This window comes from Hippocampus comes, unplaced genomic scaffold (assembly GCF_001891065.2).
Source record: "Hippocampus comes isolate QL1 unplaced genomic scaffold, H_comes_QL1_v1.1 scaffold1985, whole genome shotgun sequence".
Classification (NCBI taxonomy): domain Eukaryota; kingdom Metazoa; phylum Chordata; class Actinopteri; order Syngnathiformes; family Syngnathidae; genus Hippocampus; species Hippocampus comes.
Window position 1 is genome coordinate 68,841 of NW_017806276.1, and position 19,191 is coordinate 88,031.

At 43.9% G+C, this 19,191-nt stretch overlaps 2 long non-coding RNA genes across 5 annotated transcripts in view; both read left to right on the forward strand.

Annotated features, from left to right (window-relative positions):
• Positions 1-7,783, forward strand: part of LOC109507945 (uncharacterized) — a 36,524-nt gene extending 28,741 nt beyond the window's left edge. The window contains exons 6-7 of one of the 4 annotated variants that reach the window (XR_002166567.1): positions 4,686-5,644; positions 5,743-7,780. This is a non-coding gene — a long non-coding RNA (uncharacterized LOC109507945). Of the gene's footprint in view, positions 1-4,685 lie in introns of all 4 variants that reach the window. The other 3 variants (XR_002166564.1, XR_002166565.1, XR_002166566.1) reach the window with 3 other exon arrangements.
• Positions 7,784-8,033: 250 nt separating this feature from the next.
• LOC109507946 (uncharacterized) lies at positions 8,034-19,156 on the forward strand. The gene is made up of 3 exons (XR_002166568.1): positions 8,034-8,111; positions 17,869-17,999; positions 18,082-19,156. It is a non-coding gene; the product is annotated as an uncharacterized LOC109507946 (long non-coding RNA).
• Positions 19,157-19,191: the final 35 nt, after the last annotated feature.

Genomic DNA, 19,191 nt, shown 5'->3' on the forward strand with positions numbered 1-19,191 from the left:
TGTGGGGGGGGAGGCCAAAGCAGTTGCTCACAGAGTCATCCGGACGACACAAGAAGCGCCTCATCTCAGGCATTCCGCGGAAGTAAGAAGGGATCTGCCATCTGTTTGAGCTTTTGATTTGGTGTCATCAATACTTAGGAGGCTAACTCGTATTGAAATTGAAATTTGCTGCCCACCACATCATAAATGATGTATCGTCCGCACTGTGAAAATGGCATTTTAGTATTGTAAAACAATTGTATGTGGAATGCAGAGCTCTATTGTAGCTTCAATAGACGCGGATGATTGGTGAGCGTGTCACCGGCCCAGTATGACGATTTAGCATGATAAATGTCTGTCTTAATGACTTCCCTTGTGAGGATAAAGCCGATCGGAAAATGGATGGATAATGACTGTAGTGAACAAATAAACACAAACGTAAACACGTGAAAGCAAAGGCTCCCCAGGACTGGATGGATTATTTTTCTCCCACATTCAAAAGACACTTGTTACAACATTTGAAGAATACATTTTGTTTGTTTGACCTTAAGAGGAAGTGGGAGCAAATGTACAGATGGATGGATGTGGCCGTGACAAGTATGTGACAACTTCTCCCTACAGCAGTGCACGGCTAGCAAAATGTCTGGATCATAAATCGTGAAACAAACATAAACACTACAGCAGATCGGGAATCCCCAACCCCCACAACCCGGTACCCAGTGTTGACCTTGAGGCGGGAGCTCCAGCCACAGCAGAAACGAGGGCTGCCCCACATCCTGACATCACTTAATGAATGTGACATTTATGTGATATTTGCATGTCATGCATGATGTTCAATCAGCATTCTCAAACACTCAGCTTCAGATTAGACAAAGCTCAGCAAACGCACACAATCCATCACGCAAAAGATTTACTACAGGTGACCCATGTCGCTTCGCCAGGAAACCCACTTAGTCCTGCTTCCTCTGTAACCTTCATTTAAAATGTTACACACACGCGCGCACACACACTCACACACGACTTATTTACAAAGCATTGGAGCGAAACACAGAATCTCTGCGGGGAGAAACTTTCAATCCCAACCGTCACCGGATGAAATTGCATTGGTGACAAGTGGCAAAATATCAATCAGAAGTAATTTCTTCCCAGCGCCTCGGAATGTCGGCGCTGCAGCAGAAAGTTGACCCTCTGTCGTTCTACATTTGTTTAGCCTCTGCGTCATCCACTACGCTGACTACAAAACACTCCAAGATGTTGCTGTGGCGCCAGCAACGTGAGAATATAAAGCAGCGAGGTCATTTGTGTGTCATGCCTTGCTCGGTGTTGCTCAAAAAGGACTTGAGTAAAAGCCGCAGACGGGTAGAAAAGTGAAGGCTATATTGATTGCTTCTTATATTAATCATATCATAGCAATAGCCAAGTCAACACCCCTAATGGCAATGCTGTGTGAGCGGCAGACAGCTATGGCCAATAATAGTGCTTCTATCAGCAGGTTGGGGCCCAGACAGCCTTGGGAGGCCCGCCGGAGTGACTGTTAAGGATTTAACTGATTGGTATTACTGGTTCCAGTAGAATGAATGTCACTCCAGCAGTCAACACCGTCTGTGCACGCGTCTCACATGTCAGACCGCATCCAACGCCGGCGTCGCCTGCAGACAAAAACACTGAAGCGCCCGTGAAATGATTCCCTCAGCTCCCCGTGCAAAACACTGCAGCGGTGGGTATGTGTTGGAATAGAAATGTCAGGTCGTTAATAACTATTATCATCGCCTTTTTGCATTTTCTATACCCGAGGCGGAGAAAACGCCGCTTGCTTGAATAGATTTGTTTCTTGCCGGGTTACGGAGAAAGGTGATGCTGAATGCTGGGATGCGGGTGCAAGTGATAAGAATGGCATTTGAAGTTAAAAGTCAAGTACGGATGCCGGTCCGGCTGCACTTTTCCAAGTAAAATAATATAGGCATTTACAGAGGCGGCAAACGTGATGCGGTGAAATGGTTGTAGCAGCATTCTCGTAATGAAAAATTCAAATTCAACTGAAACTGCATATTGCTTTTCCGTCAACCGTCCACGCAAGAAACATGTCACAAGCCACAGTGTGCGTTGATTTTCTTGTGTTCTTTTTTTGTGATGTCACAAGGGAAAGGCAGCCAGTGATGGCAAATAGTGAAGCGATGACATTAGTAATTTTAGTAGGCTACCTTTTTATGTCCTTTCTATGTTTTTAAACATTTATTCTTTTTTTTTTTTTTTTTTGTAAATGCGTTTAAATATCGTGTTTCTTCTTAGATGAAGCACGCTGAGTTTCCTAGAGCATTTCACGCACCATATTTAAAAAAGCCACCTTGCCTTGCCTTGTGCCAGCCAGCCTACCACAGGCTGTCATAGCTCAATACGAGGATGATATCATTGGTCGGATCAGCTGATCACAAAAGGAAGGAAATGTGCAAAATATCAGCCTGTGATGTTTTTAATCAATAGGAAATGAAAATCATTGTAGCACAGGAACGCGGCAGCATGCAACTGATTACTTCTCGCAATTCACAATAGTTAAATTCTTTTTACGCTTGCATGGCGGGTAAGAATGTTGATCTGCGATTGAAACATTGCCTGATTAGTTCAAAAAAATGAATCGCAAATGTGCCACTGTAAGTGCATTTATTTCCATTCAACAATAACCAAAAAAGCTTTACAAATGTGAAAATAAAGACGAGAGACGGTCTGCTCCCATGCTCATTTACACTTGTGTCCGCTGCATCTGCTTTCCCGGTGACCCCCCTCAGGTTGTGTGTCTGTTCATCACTCTCTCCAAGATATCTGGGAGCCGAGAACTCATCTGCGGGCTTCCTCTGGAGCCTCTTGAGAGGGCCACAAAGGCTTCTAATTATCCCTGACCTTCTGGCTCTCCCTCAGCTTGGCTCCCTCTCGGGGCCCCTGTGGCTCACTCAGGACGGCCTTCTCCTCATGAGTTCCACATCTCCCCGGTTTGCCCCATCTCACCTCCAAAATAACCCCGCAGCTTGGCCCCAGCCGCTAATTGCTGCCATTTAATAGACAAAGACTGTGTTCGGTGCAAGGCAATCCTTGAAGGTCAGTCAAGGAGAAGTGCTCAGCCACCTGCATGTCTGCTCAGGCGCGTGGGGTGTTTGCAATCACTTTGGTCTGAATAGGGAAAAACAAAAACAAATCTGATATATAAAAAAAAAACAGACTGTTAAAGGGCCGCCTCTGAAAAACGTGAGGAGAAATGTGAGGATAAGCAGATTAGAAAATGGATGGATAGATGGATATTCCAAACTCTCCTTTGACAAAATGGTTTCAAAAAATGTGTATAAATGCCCCTCTAATAGTTATTGCAACTGCATTAAATTCTTAATTAAGTAATGTTACATGATCTCGTCGGCAGATGATGGATGAGGTTTGGACAAGCTGAACTTTACTTGATACTTCAAGCGTGTTATAGCTTAAGCAGTGTTTGTTTATTAATGTTTATTTATGGTTACGCATGCATCAGAAATATCTGAACATGGGCAGTGATCAAGACGATGCGTCACGCTTTTCAGAATAGCGATTGGTCACCTTCCTGAAAGGCAGCCTTGCCACTTACACTGGCCCACGATGAAGAAACCGAAGCCCAAAACCGATAACTTGTGTAGTTGCTGCTCTAATTTTCTTGTTACAGCATCAGAGGCCCATAAACTTTTTTGAAATGATAGCGTTTCCACCTGCCACAAACCACCAACCATCTGGGACTTTTCTCTCTTTTTCATTACACATCATTGCCGTAGATCAAAATGTCCAGTGAGTAACTTGACCAAAAAAATAAATAAAAAATCGCCTTGGAGGCTGCAATTATTTACCTCCTCATGTGGAGGATCAAAATAGACATCAGGAAAAAAAAAAATGGGGCTGACACTATAAAGCATGTCAGTTAATATCAGTGCGTCAGAGCCCTGTTATAAATCATGACTCCACTGTTGCACTCTGTCTCTCGCTGAAACCTTGCCGGTCGCTAAGAAAGGGTTGCCAGGGAAACCGTGAATGAAATACATCGGCAGTGTCTTGACAGGTGGTTTGTGGGACTTCATCATGCGACACTGGAAATGTCCTGTATACACCCAACACACTGATAATCAATGGGAAAGTTGACATTTTGACACCCCAAAACTCAACATTTTCAAGCAAGATTCGGGGATTCTTGCTATTATGCTTGCGAAAGCTCCAGGATTTTTTATTTTTCTCGAAATGCAACACTGCATGACTAACCTTGAATGCTCTCTTTCAACCGTAACAGGAATGACAAATACATTGCAGAGCATAAATAATACCGTGTTTGTTGAAGTGACCTTGACTCACATGAACATTTAAGCTTCTCACCAAATTAAGCATCAAATCCCTTAGCTACTACTTAAACAGCTCTTCATAAAGACAACATACTCTGAGCGATGTGTTTCACAAAATCAACTAACGGTCTGGGTTTTTCATGTCCGTCAGCAAGTTCACTCACTATCTCAAGTTATAGTGTACATATGTGACAACATAGTTTGTCCAAGTGATGCTGTATCACTTCTGCAGCATCATGCACACTGCATGACGACTGATGAACGACCGGTGAAAAAAAAAAGTGTGTTTTTTCATGCCGTGAAAGAGTGATTTGTTTTGTTCTTGTGCACCAATGTTATCTTGTCATTTTTCTACAATTACAGGTGAACAACACGAGACCAGAATTCCCCGGTTCATCCATAATGGATCAAGTGATGTGCTAGCTGCTCGTAACGGATCACCCTCGGAAAAGAGGCCTTAAACAACTCGCCGCATCTTGGCGCTCGTTCCAGCGAGAGGATCGAGGACCCATATGACAAGGATTGGGAAGCCGAGGCAGAACAAAGCTGCTCAAATATTGATCACTGGGAGAGGTGGGGTGTCTTTGAGGTGTTTAGTCTCAGCCAGACAGCCGCCCGTGGGACTTGGTGGCGGGTTTTAAAGGCTATGCAGCCAAGAGTGTAAGTGCAGGCAGGCTTCGTGTGCTTTATCCACCTTCCGCTGTTGATTCAGGCAGAACAGAAGAGCACAAGTCCTCTGAGGGAATGGTGCATCACCAGAACCGCGGCATTGATCAGTGAGGATTGAATGAGTTGGGTACTGAAATCATTGGAGGCCATCCAACTTACTTTGCCCAAGCCAACTTTTTATTTCTGCAGGCATACAAACAAAATTGTGACAGAGACAGAGTGACTATCGAGTTGATTTTAACCTAATCAAGCACCCATTATATAAAGTGTAATATATTTTACTCTTAACTACCACTAGCCTTACTAAATGTGTTTGACAAAAACCTGCAAACCTAAAAAAAAAAAAAAGAGAAATAAAAATACATTTAGCAACATGTTTCACATTTGGAATGCCTACAAATGGTTGTTTTCTGAAGCGTGAACATGATGACGGGACACGCATATTATCAGGGGCAGGGTGGAAAATGAAAGCACTTGCTTGGCTCCACAGCTCATCTGGCTGTTCTCTAATTAAACTCAACTTTTTTGATGAGCCCCCAACTTCTACTACTTCACCTAGGTAAGCTGCCAACGCCGCTCTGCCTGGCTTCCCGTGCTCTCAGAGCTGATTTGGATGACTGCCACCGATTCCCTGCATGTCAACACAGCATCAGGTGCATTTCGACTCATTCCGTGCCCATTTCAAATTTCCATCCTCGGTACTGCGGGCTGCTGAAGGGCGACGGCTGGCCAAACATCTCCACTTTGCCAGAGTCCCGGCACAAGCCGCAGATGCACGCGGGGACACGGGGTCCCTTCACCCTGCTGGCACGAGCCCCGGGCTGGCCATCTGGTGCTTCAAGAACGGGTGCCAGTCACCCATCACGCCTGCCCTCCTATCTTCCTGAAAGACACAGCCCTCCGACGCGAAGGTCCTCGCACCATCTTCACAGCTCCTCACCGCCTCTCTGCCAACGTACTTATCTCCCACCGGGGACACTGCCCAAAAAACAGCAGAGTGCCAGCGTGTTAGAGTTGTTCAGAATCAGCTCGCGTGCGCAAAGTGGAGCCCCGCGCGGAGCTGGGATGTTCTGAATAAGTGGACTCGGCTTGCCATTTTGGCTGCTCCAGAAAAAGAAGAATGTCTGTTGAATGGACAATCACTCGCTTTGTCTTGTCCATTCATGCAATGCTTGAAGAGGCGTAAATGTATCGCCGGGGAAGACGGGCTTGTGTCAACACCCGCATCAATCCATCCCCTGTCACTCAAAAGATGCCATGAAAGAAACCACAACTGGGAGCAGAGGACGGAGACATTGATTTGACTGATGAAATTCCCCTACACATTAGCACGTTCGACGAAGTCCGTCGATATCGCGCTCCTCTTCTTTCAGACAGCTTGTACTTTCTCCCAGACGTTTTAATTTTTCGTCGCATCAACAATTGCTTCATTTGGTGATATGAGCTGCCGTTACACTTGTTGTTGTTTGTAATCAATGCAATTAACAAGTCCTTTCTTCTATCTGACAAGTTGTCCTTAAAAGTGATGTCACACTAGTACCCTCTACTCAATGCCGACACAAAACTGAACAAAATATCTGATTTATTTTCCGATCAGGAATCCTGTTGGGTACATTCAGCCTACCTGTGTCTTCGAGTGGGTCTGTGTTACGCCGTCGTGTGTTTTCAAGTCGCAGGTTGATCAGAAAGCTGATGAGCAGATGTTCTTGACTGCATTCACTCACTTCGCACAGACAATTATCTCATGATTTCCGACGAGTCGGGCACATGCTTCAAAAGGTTAACCCGTGGTCGGGAGCATGTTTTGCAACCCGCTGATGGTCTTATCTGAAAATTCCTAACTACTTCCATTTGCTCTGCCGTCACGCATGGTTATATCTTAAACTTGTGAAGATGGCGTAAGCCAGACCGTCGACTCGACGCCAGCTGGATTTTCTTGCTATTTGATGCGTTTTAGATCGCTTGGGTTTGTGTTCTTTATGTAGTCTTTGCACCTGGACCAAATTCCAGAAAACTGTTTGCACGTGTGATGGATCTTTGACTTTAACACACATTCTTCTTCAGCAGACTTTGTTAGCGGCGCTTATTAGCCTTGCCATCTTCCTCCTCCTCCAACAGCATCAAAGTAGCTCTTCAAAGATAGCGTGCGCCCCCATTGTATTCCAGCAAACAAACGCCACTACATTGCCCTTCAGACCTTTTAAAGATGAACAGAGGCGAAAGTCGCCAGGAGAATATAACGGGGGATGCATTTGTTGTGTTTGATATCATCGACATGGAGAGGACAATCGAGGTGCAGAGGGACGTCTCAATGGGAGAGTTCACGACAAATGTTTTCAGCACAAATACGCCACTTTGTTCTCTTTGCCGGCGCACTCCGGGATCTCTGGATATGAAGAGAGCAAGTGATTGCGGTGCTAGAATTTGGGAGAATGTTTGCGTCACCAAGTGGCGTAATCACCACTTTAACGATGTAAAGGAGCCGTTCAAAGTTCGATGGCTTTAAGCTAAAAAGTGGCGCCGTTTGCGGACGTTTCATCGTCTAAGTTGGTTCAAGTCAGTTACTGCTCTCTGGTATCAGGAATTGACAGTTTCCATCATGGCTATGACGCACAGAGGCAACTTCAAAAAGTGCCCACTCTGTGGCGAGAACGCAAGTTTTCTTTGTTTGGTCTTCGGAGTTGATTTATTACATTCTAAATGAAACTTTTGTTAGCTGAGGATATTACATTTGCGACACGGTGAAGAGTGTGTCGCATCTCGTGAAATGCGATTTCTATGTTTTGTTTGTGTGAACCCTTTAACAACGATGAATTCTTCTCAAAGCATAAAAGCGAATGGCTTGCTTGCACTTTATTAAAAAAAGAGGCCATGCTTCCTCTTAAATCGTCGTTACCACCAAATTGGTGACAGGAAACTTTCCCACAATCACTTGATTTGACTAAACAACGCGTGTCTAAACTTTTGACCAGTATTATATTTGCCTCACTGCATTTGTGTTTGAAACTCTGCCACCTACAGGGACCTGCACACCTAATTTACAAGGGAAGCTTGGCGGCTTGGTGATGAAGTGTTGCCCTCCCAGGTGAGAGTCACCAGAATCAGCCAGCAGAAGGACAGGTGAGGAAAAAAAACGTCTGTTTGATCTGTTTTGAGATCTGGACTTCATATGTATAAACCTGCTATCACTGCTTCTGCACAGGGACTGCAGATAAAAATGAGCTTGTAGCTATTTCTGTTCCACGTGACACATTCAGTGTGCATTGTCCCTGTGAAGGAAAGAAAGAAAGGTCTTCCACAAAACCATAGACACAAGGTCATTTCAAATATTTGAATAACGATGTTTTTCTGCAAAGAGGGCGATCACAATCCCACTTTAAATGAGAGTCAGGCGAAGGGAAAAGATGGATCATAAATAAAATGATTTGGCTGTGTATACTTTGTGTCCTTGGCCAATGATTGCAAGTGGAACGGCGATTAGTCTCCTAAGCGTTGTATCCGTCAAGATTACCTGCGCGATCGTTTTTGCATCCTGATTATGCTTTACGCATGACAAACGTGCAAAAGAAGGCATTCGGCAATCGGCGCGATCGTTTTTGCATCCTGATTATGCTTTACGCATGACAAACGTGCAAAAGAAGGCATTCGGCAATCAGCTCTTGATCTCCGCAAAAGCCAATTTGTTCGTTGTTTTGCTTCTGCTGCACATCCACTGAGAAGGGAGTCACTTTGGTTTTCCATTTCCATCATCAGCACCAGTCAAGAACTCTTGATTGTGCCCAGCGAGTGAGTCATTTTCAATCATGATATGAGATTCATACAGTATCGCTCATGAATAAACATGGCCAATAAACACGGTCCCCCCCCCTCCACCCCTCTTCCCCTCACATTGTTATAATTCTCACCTGCTGTATTAAAATGTGTAATCTGCTCACAATTGCAGCCTTAGTGATGTCTATTGTATCAACAATATCATAGCAAGCAACAAAGACCTAATTAGTACCTGCCTGGATATGATGAGGAATAATTAGCGGCGTCATGGAGAGTCAGTGACAGCAGTCTTACAGGCGGTACACGAGGGCCCGTGAATGGCATGAATCGCAAAAAAAGGGCCTCCTTCAGCAACTAGCAGGATTTCAGAGCCCGTTATACCCTTGGATGTTCTTGGCATTGTATACCGGTACATCCAACTACTATTATGATTATTTTTAATAGACATATCAGTGAGAAAAAATGAGATCAGACGAAAGATCTACACTAGGACATTACTGCAAAGCAAGTGCAATTGATAGGTGAGGGGGCAGTTGCACATGCAGATGAAATATGGTAATAATCTGTCAAGGCACAACACAAGCTCTGGGTAATGGCACAACACTGCGATCTGGTCCTCTGAGTGGGGGGCGGGGGATAGCGAAACGAGCATCCTCACTTCAACTCACCCCCGAAGAGAGGAAGAGTGAAGCTGACAGGCGGCAGCAAGAAAGACAAAGAGGGGCTGCTTTGGCGAACCTCACATTCGAGAAATATACCATCAACTGGAGGAAAGGGATTGTGAAGCATAAAAAAAAAAAAAACACATGAAAGGAAGGAGCTCTCCAAAAAGTAGGCTGGCTATAATTGGAAGAAATGAGTTATCGCAAAGAAGGGGCTGGATCACTCAGCATGTTGGTGTAAGTGGAACATCACATCTCCAACAACTTGAAGATGGCTTTCAGTCTTGCACTGTGCATTTCCACATACGGATGATCTGCTGTTTGAAACAGCACCTCAAAGAGGCCGGGGTTTCCCCCAGCAGGACTCAAAAGTGAGGAATCATCCCATCGCTGGGTGTGGTTGGCTTTCCAAAGGCGGACTTCCCAAGACGGTGCGGAGTTCACCATGACATCTTCACACATGATGTAAATAGAGGAAGCGCGTTCTCGCAAGACTTGTAATCAAGCAGACCAGCGTTGGTTGGAGTGACACATTTTGTTTTTTTCATGCACTTCCAGCAAATAAAATGGTCTCGGTAAACGGGCGCCTATGTGGCGCTATTAGAGGCGTGGAAGGGAGAAAGTGAGGTGGAAAATATGCCTTCCCTGTTATTTCAAGAAATGTCTTACAACAGGAGATTGATCCGAGCGGTCAGTAATCATTTTGTTGTTGCCAACAAAATGATAGAAAATTTCTCCCAGTGAAAGCGCCCTGTATGTTCTGCGTGGAGCCACGGGCTGCTGTTTCTTTGGGTTTCGGGTCACCAATAATGCTAGCATTTGTCACGCACTCACTCGCCGCAACCGAGAGCCAACCTGACGATTTTATTTTCACCACTTTCTTCCTCCTTCTATTTCCAGCCCCTCGGCCATTAACATGCTTACTCATTTGCACATTTTGATGAGTTTACCCCGCGGGTGTCGTCAGGCCCGGTGTGAATGTATGTGTTTAACTTCAAACATGGAAATTTTACTCGTGTGCCAACATTATGTGAAAGGACTTTTCACGGTACTACAAAGGTTGCTTTTCTGTGTTTCTCTGCAAGCATGATCATTTTGTGTTAACCCCTAAAACACACACATGCACACACACACATGCATGGCGACACAACAGAGAGACTGATGGCGCACATTGAAGATTGCTATCGGCCCGTGAATGCCTTCTGGTTTGTTCTCGCTTGATTGATAAGGGAAACTAGGCCCAAATGCACGTGTGCGCGCTCCTGCTTGTTTGTAGAGAGAATTGGAGATAGAGAGACAACCACAAAAAGGTAGAGTGCAAAAAAATACAAATAAAAAGCTGTTATGGTAAGGCCATTTGTAATAGTTTCAAAATCCTTTGTTGACAGCCTATATTTTTACAAAAAGGTTTGAAGAGAGGGCATAGGTTTTCTGTCTTTATTTAATTGAAGTTATTGGATGCGTGCTCGGAAATATGAATTCTCAGCAATGCCTTCTCCCTGATATTATTTCATGCAAATGATCTGCTACCAGGCTTTCAGCATTAAAAAAAAAAAAAAAAAAGATGAAGGGGGAACTCCAGCAAAAATCTTGGTTGGCTAATCAAAAGATTTAGCAGAGCGCTGAAGTTGAGGACTCGCCGTGATGAGAATGACGAAATTTAAATTGAGTCCTGAGGGGTGAACATGAAGGAATTTATGCTCGACGCGCGACCCATCAACTTCTAACCTGCCGTCCCTGCAGATACCGATCCTCCCCCCGTTTCCCCAAAATTTTCAAATAAAACAAAAAACATTCATTATTGCCTGCAGAATGATGTATGATTTAAAGTGAAACCGTCCGTCCCAAATTGAGCGCAATTTATTTCCATACCTCAATACAATTCAGGAACAGTTTTTGTCTCCAATAAAAGACAATGTTGTACATATCTTGATATATTTTTAAATGAATCGATTGAATCGGTTTGAGTGGATGCACTTTTCCGATTCCAATCAGTGTTTGTGACACCTCTAATAGATATACTTCAACAGTATGCGGATACTATGTACGGCTGTATACTGTATACACAAGAAAACGTCCCACTCCTTTGCTCGCAGGCCTTAAAAGGTTTGTGTTGATCGAGTTTGATTGACTTTTTTTCTTTTTTTTGTATGTGTGATGCTGCTCACAAGCAAATAAATCGCAATAAAATCGTGACCTCATTCACAGAGGAAATGATCTTACACACGCATGTTAGATCAGTTCCGGCTGCAGCTTGTTTACATTGTCCAGACAGCTTTGCCGCCGCCCCACCCACCCTTACACAGGATCCTGTTTGGCCACAGAAGCCAGGTGACAGATAAAGCTGGCGGACACTTCACATCCAGCGCTGTAACGTCACTGACCTTAGTCAACACAGATAATCAGTGACTCATTCAGCCCACGAGCACAGGACTCGGGTTGTTCAGCAAGGTTATCTTCAACCAAAAGTGGAGTCTGGACCCTGCAGGCATGTGACAGGATGGCAAGCTTATGTGACCTTGTTAGGGTGTGCGACTCCACACAGATCCCAACACTGCCCCTGGTTAAAGGTTAACACCCGCAGATGATAAAAGAGGCTCTGTTATTGTTGACCTCTCCCATGCGGAATATATTTCAAGGCGATCTAAAATGGATGTCATTATCTATGTTTGATTCGTTTCAGTGAAACGGGATTCATATTTGACCCTTCATTTTGGTTCTGGTTTTCAATGCATCAGACTGATGCACGTCTCTATCTTAATAACCAAAAGACTTTGACCTTGTTCCCATTATACGGCAAATTCTGTGGCCGGTTGATGTAAAACAAGTCACTTATTCATCATTTTTGTCAGACCAAATATTCAGTATCAAAAGACCAAATGTGTATGAAGCCTCAAAGTATAGAAGTGTAGATTTTTTTTCTTCGCGTGTCCATGACCTCCAGGCATTTCTTTGCGACCGAAATCCATGACTTGGTGGTGGAGTGCAATATTTACCCAGCACAAAGGACAGCCTCAGCCTTCTTTCAGAGCGCTGCGCCCAAACCGAGCACTCCAGATCCTATCTATTTGATTTTTCACAGTCCTAATATAACCTCTTCCACACGAGGCTTTTTATTACCGCTCAGGGAGACAAGCTTTATTTGCAAGCTGTTTGCCGTCGCAAATTGTTATTGCTCTGTGGCATTTCAATTGAGTGAGATATCAATGTATTGTGTCGTTCACCGGACAGACGTGACTCCAACAGTAAAATAAAATATCGGCGGAAGGATTTTATTCAAGCGAGCTAGCGATAGGCTTCGACATGTAGAGCGTAAGAAATATTCCACAATAGACTGGCGACAACAGGCCTCTTGCCAAACTGTTGACTGTAAATTCTGCAAAGGTGGAGGCTTTTTGTGTAAACTCACGCTAACCCTTTACCGGCCGAGATTAAGCAGAAAGGCAACTTATCCTTGGATCCAAGATGGCCCCAGGACCCCAAAAGCCAAATATTATCTTTAGATAATGAGTCCCTTGACTTGTGCCCTTTCAATACTTTAGCCTTCGCAAACAATGGAGATTTTTTTTTTTAATTAGGTTTATAATAGTTTGGAATTTTTCATTCTAGTTAATTTTTTTATTTCATTCTGAGTTGTCTTTTTTTCCAGTTAGTTTTACTTTTTAAAGCAGGTTAGGTTTACTGATTTATAAATGTAACAAGTCGTTTCTGTTCATATTTTTTTTATTTTATTTTTCAGCTTTAGTTATTTTCAGTAAAGAATTTTGGCTTCCGTTAAGTGTTAATAATGATTGTGGTTCTAAGCTGCATTCGTAGCATAGTTTGGGTGTGCGGTTCCGAGGACTAAGCTCAGAGGGGATTGCGCTTTTCCCCTAGCTGATCCCTCCCTTTGGAATGACCTTCCGTTAAGACGCTCGCCCCCACCGCGTCCATCTTTAAAACTCGTCTTGAAACACATTTTTATTCTTCGGCTTTCCACTCAGCATGATGCTCGGCATTGTTTTGGCATTTTATTGTATTCGCAGTCTTTAATGCGGTGCACTGCTCGCTTCGAGTGAGTCTTGCTCACAGTGAGTGGCAAACATCATGTCGAAGCGAGGCCAGCGTGCTGACTCGCTCCCTCGGATCAAATTACAAAGGTCGCCAAAACCAAGGAGAAATGTTCTGCACCGTGGCGCCGTTCCTTCTTTGCCTCCTGGCCCCAAGTGATCTCCGGCTTCTGCGTCTTTGTCTCTATCGCCTTTGTTTCCTTGCCTGTCTTCATTAAGGTTGTCAAGTTCTCGCGGCAGTTTTGCCAGCCGTCTTCTTCTTACGCTTTGCCGCTCTCATCAGCGTGCCCTTCAGTTGCCTGGAAACTGAGCATGACGAAGACCCGAGAAGAGCAGCAAAGCGCACCTTCTGACGCCAGCCAAACATCAAATTGAGTTATATAAAGTTTGATGAAAAGTTTCAGAAGCAAAACGACTGTGGAGACGCGCTGCCACGATTGCACAGTGTACGCTAAATCGAAACGGCACCGATGAAAGATCAAAGACGGCTCTTGCGTCATTCAATTTTGTTGGTCGACCTAACAACCTATTGAATGATGCAGCAGACTGCTGACTGTCGCGTGAAACAATACGGCGACATGATTTAGAAGTTCACTGCACTGAATTTGCTGCACTTGACAGCACGTGAAATGGTATAAAGATATATTTTTAAAACACCGATTGTCTTTCTACCACGCTAAATACTGGATTACGGCCACTGAAATGTTTTGAAAGGAAATACACATCACTCTAACACTGTTTTAAGATAACAGATAACATAGTAAGGTATAAATATTATTCAACTTTGATGAGGTCACCGCCATAGAAAGGACGAAAACACTGTACTCAAAGGTAATCCGTTTTCCCTCCGGAATTCTGTTTTCAAGAACCGTGTTCCTGTTTCAAGTGTAAACATTCGGATACTTAGTGGCTGCCACCTTATAATCAGTGCCAGATTTCCTGTCTTTGTGGATTCAAGCTCCCTTCTGGAAAGTGAGCTTTGCCACGACTGCCCACTTTTCCGAGCGCGAAAGGAATCATCGATGAAATGCCATGTCTCCCTTCTTGTCGCCAGCTGCCCAGTGCCTCTTGTCAGGGCGTCACAAACATCAAAATGAGCTCCCTCCAATCACTTTTGAAAAATCCGAAGCACGGCAAAGCTGATTCGTACATCACTGGCAGGCGGCGCGTGATGTTAAATCGATGTAAGGGGGGCATGTATTGTGTGCGTCGCTCTTTGGCTGCGGAGCTAATGACCGCACAAAACAGATTGAGTGTCTGCTTAGAGGGATGATGGCGGAGCGGAGTGGCGAAATAAGGAAACAATGAGGCACCTATCGGAGAAGAGCACTCCATCTTATCGCGCGCATTTGGAGGGTGGTTGGATATGCTGCGCACGGTGTGATTTGACGCTGATTGCGGCCACCGTGCCGAGGCGGGATAATGTCTGGGTATACCGTATGTGTCAAACGGCCTCGGCGCGTGTCATTTGTGCATTGACCGCCCATTGTGAGGCTTTGAGAGGTTGAAGAAACGCTGACAGGGCAGACAAATCAGACAAGCATGTCTCTAAATTGGATGCATGCGAGTGAAACTAATTGACTGAGAACCTCAACGATCTTAGCATGTCAGTCTCATTCTGTTGTTCCATTCTTGGTGGAGTACAGCTTTTACTGTTTGAAAATTGTTGCGAAAACTACACAGCGCAGCCGGAACGTGTTCAATGCACTGACACAAACTAGTAGCTCAAAATCTGGCATCAGATCCGCATCAGTGAGGCTGGGATCGGGGAAGGCCGGGGGTATTTCACAATTCGGCAGATCCTGTGTCCAATTGCAAATTAACATAACAGTTAACAAGAATTCACCGTGTTGGAACCAATGCGCGGTTTGCGTTTTTGTGTTTGAAACATTTTCACAAACCTTGTGGCGATGACACCCATCCAAAGTCTCGTCTGTAGCTTCTCAGCCACGCCAATCCATTTAGCCTTTTGAAGGGACAGCCACTATCTTCAAACATTTTATAATTAACCATAAAATATGACTGGGGGAATTGTGGTTTGCTGTCTTTTTTTGGGAGGTGGGTGGGGGGGTTCTGACACCCATAAACAGATTCTGGCTTCTTGTTCGGTGATGTCATTCATCTTCATGGCAAATCAGAACAAGACCGTGTCCTCGCTCACGCTCTCTACCGCGCTACGTTTCTTTGTCGTGCTGTCCGTCTGTATTTGTCTCTGCGGAAATGTTGCTTTTCTCTGAGGGCTGCACTCTGACACGGTGTAAAGAAATAAGTTTGCTCCTGCAGTGACAGCGGCACTTTGCTGCCAGGATAACAGCTCGGCATATTGACAGAGTTGAAGGAAAGGGTCACAGTTGGTTGTCAGTAAGGAGGTGCGAAGCTTATTTGTCTCAGGTTACAGTAATGGCATAAAATGCTTCAAATGAAGCGCTTATGTAGTAGTCTCCTCACCTTATCACCTTTGGAGACCGAGGGAGTCTCTACCTTTGCCAAATTGGCAATTCTCCCTCTTTTGTCACATACTATTCTTCAACGACTGTAAAATTAAGGCAGGAATGAGTGGACGCCTTGGACCCCGGTTGCACGACTGTAAAATTAAGGCAGGAATGAGTGGAGCCCTTGAACCCAGTTTGAAGACTCGCTGACCCAGACAATCAATTAGCCCATAGAATATTTTACAGCCCCATATTATTTTTCATCAATACATATTTGGTACTTATACCCACACTTATCGTATTATGTCAATGTTGTGTTTGCCGCGGTACGAGAACAGAGTGACTTCACCACAGTTGCGCTAGCCAAGAGACCTCGTTTCGGTTAAATAATCGGCGGACACAAACAGCACTTTATGGAGCTTCAGTCAATGAAAAAAGACCTTGAGCAAAATGTGCTCATGTAAGAAGGTCAAACATTATTAATCTTTTCTCTCTTTGAAAAATGTTCAGATTGCTTAGAGAGATGCTGCAGAAATAGGGGGAAAAAAAAAAAAACAACTGAAGTTATTATAATTGAAGCGACCGCACCTGATGCTTGAAACTGAAATACATTTAACCATGAATATTAGGGTCAAATATTGCAGACTCTTTCCCCAGCTCAGTCTTTTCTCATGAGGATTTAATATGATTTAAAGTGAAGTTATCAATTTGTATTATTTTTTCAGAGTTAAGAATGTTAAAATGCCCTTCAAATTTTCCATTATAGTAATAAGACGATAGAGATAGTTTGACGCTGGGTGGAAAAAACCAAAAAAAATATATATATATATATATATATATAAATATATATATATTTTTTTTTTAAGCAAAACTTGAAGAAATGAAATACTGACCACGCGTCAACAAGACCATTTGTTCGGCATGTTTCATTGTTTGGCTAATCACTTTCCAGAAAGTGGTGTGAGTTGAAAATTGCTTGTATCACAGCCCCCATACAAGAGAATATCTGGTTGGGATCATTTTCAGAGACCTCAGATAATTGGGAAACAAAACAGGTGGGGTGACGATGGCTTGAACTGAATTGCCGTCAATGTGAGCCAGCTAACGTTACTAACTTCACTTTTCTCTCTTCTCCCAACTTCTTACAATTTATACTCTCTTTGTTGCAGCTAAGCCCTTTGAGAAAGACGCATTCAGACTGAACACACTGGAATGCTGAAACACTACTGCTGTAAGTATTAAAAAAAAGTCCCTTGTGTTGCATAAAATTCCTCAATGATGTCCTTTTGGAGGACAACAATGTTTATGTTTGATCCCACTCTTTAATAATGTCGACAGATCTTGTGATGCGACATAACACACTGCACCCACAGTTCACTTGGAGAAATTTGCGTTCATCGTACATCCCCTTTTCGTGCAAGTCACATCCTGTTGAGAGCCTCCTCATGCCTGCGAATAATGTAAGACCAAGTCATTATATCCAGCAACTTTTGAAGCTGTGCTTTTAAAGTCTACGGTGGCCCCATGACAACTTTTAGACCTTGTGACACTGAGAGGGGAAAAAAAAGGACACAGCCTCGTTCAAAAAACAAAGCATGGACAAAGCTACAATTTTATGCAATCAGGATTAAAATTCCTCATTCACAAGTATTCAGTCGTTGAACCTATATGGCCTGAATGCACGCGAAACACAAACGAAAAAAATCCACGGGAAATGATTTTCCATCATGCAGAACGGAGACGTGCAGAGCGCACATCAGAGTGAGCCGATTCCAAATTTGCACCAATGTGCGTATGTTGTCCTAGATTGACAGATTCTGCGATACGATCTCAACAGCAATGTCGCCCATCCTCAGCTGTGAACTGAAAATGCTTTTTTTTTTTAATTCTTATTATTGAAAGCTGTTATTTTTGGGTAAAATGTGAGCATATTGCTTGACTAGCCCTTGTGGATTTGTCTCAGGGCACACATAATGTATATCCACCTACGCAAACACACTCTGACTGATTGAGGTGCCTCCCACCCCTCCAGCAAGACTCTTACACAAAGGCCAGCTTCTCATCTTCCTCATCTCGCCTGTCTCACAGTTTCAAGTAATCGTCGCCATCACAGCCATTGTTGGGATTTCCTCTTCTTAATCGCCGGGACTTTGGGCTCTCTCTGCTGCCGTTTCAGGCTCCATTTCAAACCTGCTTCATCAAGCATTCGATGAAGGTGGATTGGCCAGAGGGGGAGCTCGGTTTACCACCTGTTGGGGCAGTTCCTGTTACTTAACAAAGTGCGGATGACAATGGGGTTGATGGTGAGTTCATTTATTCCATTGTGATTCTTTTTTTTTTTTATGGATGACAAATGGAAATCTTTGTCGAAGAGCATTTGCATGATGATGCAATCAGATTCCTGAACACAATTGCAATTTTAAAAAACTTTTAAGACTTTTTTTTTTCTACTGACCTTCTTTGTGCAGTCCCCCCCCCCCCAAAAACATTTGTCTCATGTGATGTGCATGTCAAAGTTAAACTCCTTTTGACCTAGTTATTGGGCAACCTTTAAAACTAAAATATTGGTTTAAGCCACCGAAGCTTGCTAATGGCAGTGACTTTTAAAATAAATAACCTGCATCATTGTTACACTTTAACATCCAACTAAACATTTACAGAATCAGGTTTTGTGCTAATTTTACTTCTGAAACCCTGAGAGGAGAACCCCTAAGGTTGAACAAAGTCCATTGGGGGAAACGCTGGTATTGATTTTCCAGTTCCAGGGTCAGATGCACGCACGTCGTTCCTGTTACTTTTCCTCTCCGTTGCAATCAGTTCCTTTGCCGTAGCTGCCATCATGTTGATCTTTATTTTCACTTGCAACAACAACGTAACAGATTGCACTCGTAGGGTCTCAACCCGAGGTTTTGGTGCAATTTTAAGGGTGTTTTAGTTTTCTCAAAATGATGGTCCACCCATAAATGGCAGAAGTTCCACCGTATAATCTTCCAGCCTAAACGCGTACGCAAACAAACTGATGAACAGAGGATACAAACGGCATTTGTGCAATGGACACATTTCCCTTTGACAATGTGAAGCAGATCTCTGCGGAGTCATACGCAACGGTCCACGTGAAGAATGGATATCATTGATCCCCCCTCGGGAGCGGGCTTTTTGACGTCATTCACCAAAGAGATTTTAGTGGGGTAATCTCTCATCATTTAAGTCAGATGGATTCAGCAGAAATCATATCAGCGCCCCCCCCCCCCCCCCCCCCCCCACAGGGGGCGGTGGGGGGCACACA